The following is a 4,881-nucleotide window of genomic DNA, read 5'->3' as shown; positions in this document are numbered from 1 at the left end:
CGCTTTCGAGGGGGGCGAGGCGGGACAGCCAATCGCACGAATTTTGAGATTGCCGGCTAATGGAATACCGCATACGAGGGAAGCCCCTGAAGGGTAGCCAACCACTGCTTTCTAAGGGCGGGACAAAGCTACGAATAACCAATCCCTCCGTGGTAGGAGAAGGAGTCATAAAGCCTGTTGTAGAAACGGGATAGGTCGAGTTCTAATAAGGCCCAGCTGCGGGCAGATGCTCTGCCGCTAGGAAAGGCGGGAGCGCGGGGTTTGGTGCGGAGCGAGGCGGGGAGATTCTGGAATTTGCAAAAACCACCTGGAAAGCTCCCAAAATAGTGGAGGGTCAACTGTGTTTGCTCTTGGGAGAGGAGATTATGTGGGCCGAGGAGGAGGCGCTTGTTTTATTAATTAAACAAACTAGTATTATTGTAATAAAAGCCCTAAGCGGGTCACGAGAAATGTTAAAGTTATCAATTAAAAAACAGTTACAAACCTCACTTTCCAGAGAGGAGTCGAACCCATTGGAAAGTTACAGCGCCTACTGCAGCTGCAGAGACCGATACAGGAGAGAAATGTTTTGTTGCAGCTTGTGTTGATGCAGGTGTACCATGGTGTTTCTTCTCTGTGTTCCTCCCAGAGGAGCGGTCATTTCTCCTCCAGTCACTGCTGTGAATACACGACCATTTCCAGACACTCCAGTTGTCTGCAAGGGATTCCCACACAACGAGGTTAATGTTGCCAGCCTTCCTATCACTTTTGCAGACATCTTTGTAACAGAGTTGGTCTGCCAACAGGCCCATACAGCACATCCTTGGGGAGCCTGCCATCTTCCATTCTATGGACATTACCAGTCCAGCACAGGCGTCGCTGAGCCAGAAAAAGCACAAACATGTTGGGAAGGTGGGCTTGAGAGAGCACATCTTTCTTTGAGACTCTGTCCTGCCATGTGATGCCCAAATTCTTCCTGATGCAGCACATATGGAAAGCATTGGGGTGTCTCTCCTAGTGGGTGTAAGTTGCCCATCACTCACTTCCATAAAGCAGTGTGCTCAACACACAAGCTTGGTAGACATTCATATTGGTATCAGCCGTTAACATCACATTGCTCCATAGTCTTTTGGAGAGAAGAGCCATAGCTGCCTTGCCAATATGCTAGTCTAGCTCAGCGTTGGTGGAAAGGTTGCTGGTTATGATGGAGCCCAGGTAGACAAAATAATCTTCCACCCCAAGCATGCGGCCACCAGTGTTGATGTGTGGAGTGCTGGAGATGTCCTAACCCAGGTCTTCGTCACACTGATGGTGACGCTGAACCGTTTTCAGCAGGCACCAAAAAGAACACCATGAAAGTACATGTCTAGTGTCAACAACTGCCCCCTGCAAGGAAAGGAAACTCAATCTACCACATTTATCTTTTAAAACTTCTTTAGCTGTTGTATCTTAAGGGCTTTGGGGGCTATTCTGTGTGCACCTGTGACTGACAATTGTGCAGCACTCTCACACACCATATTCCAATATGTTTCTCTCACCATTTGAGTGTACAACACAATTATTTTAACTATGATCATGTACCTGAGTGTGCACATTCCCTCCTTTCCAATCCATTCTCCTTTTCTGTTGCAGCTTTTTTGATTATAAACCTGAGGGCAGGGATTGTCTTGTCTGTAGTGAATTGCAAGCTTCCCTGGGAGCCCTTTTTGTCTGAAGAGCAGGATAAAAATTATGTCAATAAATAAAATATTTGTTTCTCAGAAAACAACATGGGATAAAAAGAAACACATATATTGCTTGTTTGCTTATTTATTATTTAACAACTATGAAGCACCTGATATCATTAAAATACGTGGCATCCCTGCTCTCAATCTTAGTCTAGTAGGTACAACATAACCGTAATAAATATTTGGGTGGACAATGTGTTCACCAGAACTCTTCATTCGGCTGGATGTTAGGCACAGCAGGATGGGGAAGAAAAAGGTATTGAAGCCACAAAGTCTGCATTTATAAGCCTTAAAGTGTAGCAAGTGATAGTAAATTTATGGTGCAATATTACAGCCTCTTAACCCAGACTTCTGAATAGACATGTATAGGATTGCACTGCAAAATGGATTATACCATACTAGGTGCTTTTCAGGTTACACCTAGGACTACTGGGTAAATAAGCAAATGTCCACTTTTTGTAGCTATAGAACTCAGCTATAAACAACATGATGCAGAACAACATGATGCAGGGTTCTGTTCATATAGAGTTAGTTATCTCTGTAAGGTCACTGGGGGGAGCTGCTGTACCATCTTTACTGCACCAGGACTGCTACAACATTCAAAGCAAATGCTGTATAATAACCCCTTTTTATTTCAATTTATTTCTGTGTTTTTATTAAATAGTGATTTCTATGGCAGCTCTCAATTCTTGCTAAACCAGAGCCAGATAATGCTCATGAGCATTATAAATACTAACCAAAATTAAACAATTAGATTTTTCATGCCATACTCAGTCTATCAGAAGAAAGAGGCAGTTAGAAAGCTTTACTAATTCAGATTCTAGCTTCCTTTTGGAGTTGAAAGTAAAACTTTCAGCAAGTTGGCCTCTATCTGCTACTTTTGTTGCTTGTTATCCCCAGGCTTGATCTAATCAACAACATGCATATCTTAACTAGATCTGGAACACTAATCCACATTTCCTGGAAGCAGATTATCCCCCTACTCCTTTAAAAGTAGATTTTTTTTTCCTTTCCAAAGCAAAGTGAATTCCAACTAGCAGTATTCCAGGACACAATCATTAAACCACGTCTATGCACAATGGTATTTTGTTTTTGTTTAGTGGAGATGGTGTCAGTTACTGTGAATTTGATGCTCTTTTTGTTTGCTCAGGTCTATACTAAGCACTTGCCACATTATCCATACGCCCCTGAAATTCAATTATATCTACTAACTTTTGGGGAAGATCATTTTGAGAGTGATACATGAAATATTTCAATTTAAAGTGGAACACCTACCCTTTGTTTAGCCCTTGCCTATTGACATCATACAGGCCTCTTCAGTATGTTCTTTTCAGTGCCAGATTAAAACATTTTTGTTTAGGCAAGTCTATCCAGACAAGTAGATGTTGATATGTTTTAACCTGATTTAGTTTACTGCTAGTTTTAACTGTTTTAATTAGATGACCATAGAATGGTAGAGTTGTAAGGTACCCTGAGGCTCATCTAGCCTGACCTCCTGCTGTGCAGGAATCTCTGCTAAAGCATCCATGACAGATGGTTCCCCAACCTCTTATTAAAAATCTCCAAGGAAGGAGAGTCCACCACCTTCTGAGGGATTCCGCTCCACTGTCAAAGTTCTTCCTGATGTTTAGTCAGAATCTCCTTCCTTGTGCAGTGGTACCTCGGGTTAAGAACTTAATTTGTTCTGGAGGTCAGTTCTTAACCTGAAACTGTTCTTAACCTGAGGTACCACTTTAGCTAATGGGGCCTCCCGCTGCTGCTGCACCACCGGAGCACGATTTCTGTTCTCTTCCTGAAGCAAAGTTATTAACCCAAGGTACTATTTCTGGGTTAGCAGAGTCTGTAACCTGAAGTGTCTGTAACCCGAGGTACCACTATAATTTGAAGTCACTGGTCTGGGTCCTACCCTCTGGAGCTGGAGAAAAGAAGTTTGCTCCATCTACCATGTGGCAGCTCTTTAGATATTTGAAGATGGCCATTCTATCTCCTCTTAGTCTCCTCTTATCTAAGCTAAACATACCCATCTCCCAATTATTTGCTTTTCAGTGTGTTTATTGAGAAGTTTAATATTTTCTGTAAACTGCTGAGAAGTTTTGTGACAATCAAGCAGTACCTAAATTTTGTTAAATGAAAAAAAAGGAATGAAGTAATCCAGTAGTATACCTTTTCTATGTTAAAAATAGTATCCTGCTAATTGAGTTAGTAAAGTCATGCTCATTGCTGCTTCTGAAAGACTGAGCCACCAACTCCAGGTTCTGCCAACACATTAGATTTTACATTAGTATTGTGGTTCTTTGTGACCTAAAATCTAATACGTTGGCACATTATTCTTAATAAAAGTTTTTTTTAAATTTTTTTTTTAATCCTGCTACAAAAAGTTTGCACACATGAGGAGCACAGATCCTGCAATAAACGGGGGAGGGAATGGACCAAATATAAATTATTAAGTTTGCGGCATCTTTAAGGAACCCTAAGAATTACATGAAGAATTTAAGAAGCTGGGATCTGGTACTTTGACACATCGGTCTAAAACTAGGTTTGAAGAAGAGGGAAAGGATGTTGTAAAAGAAAAGTTTGAGCCTGTGGTTTAAAGTTTAAAGGTTTAAAGTGTTAACAGAATATTTAAAATTGTGTAAGTATTTAAGATTCCAAATTGTAAGTGCCTAATTATCTATTACTTGTGGAAGTGGTTTTTCATGGAAATAAAAATAATGTCTACTAATTTTTTAACGGATAGAAGTATTTCCATTGACTGGTTTTACGTCCACCCCTATAACCACAGCGTAGTAGAAAGAGAATCAAACTTGGATTCTTACAAAACTCTTCTTTCCACAAAGTTGTGCATGTTTCTATAAAACAAATATGCATCTAAAAATAGTTTCAGATGAATCCAAATTAAGATACTATCTTCTGTTTCTGGGAGTTTTCTCAGAGACTCGATACACAGAACGTAACACAAGCTTCTGTGATTAAAATTCAATCTCCCATTCCCAGAGAGATAATCCCAATTATGGACTGGCCCTTGGTTCTTAAAAAAGAAAAGGAAAAAACTCTCAACAAGAGATTACAGCTTTGTAAGACCAAGCTTTTTTATAACATTCATCCTCTTTGCCCATATTTTTGTCTCCAAATATTTTTTTGGCAGACCGGAAACCATAACTTAGTCCCCTTGCTA

Source organism: Podarcis tiliguerta (assembly GCF_965153285.1).
Source record: "Podarcis tiliguerta genome assembly, chromosome: 5".
Classification (NCBI taxonomy): domain Eukaryota; kingdom Metazoa; phylum Chordata; class Lepidosauria; order Squamata; family Lacertidae; genus Podarcis; species Podarcis tiliguerta.
This window is presented reverse-complemented; position numbering follows the sequence as displayed.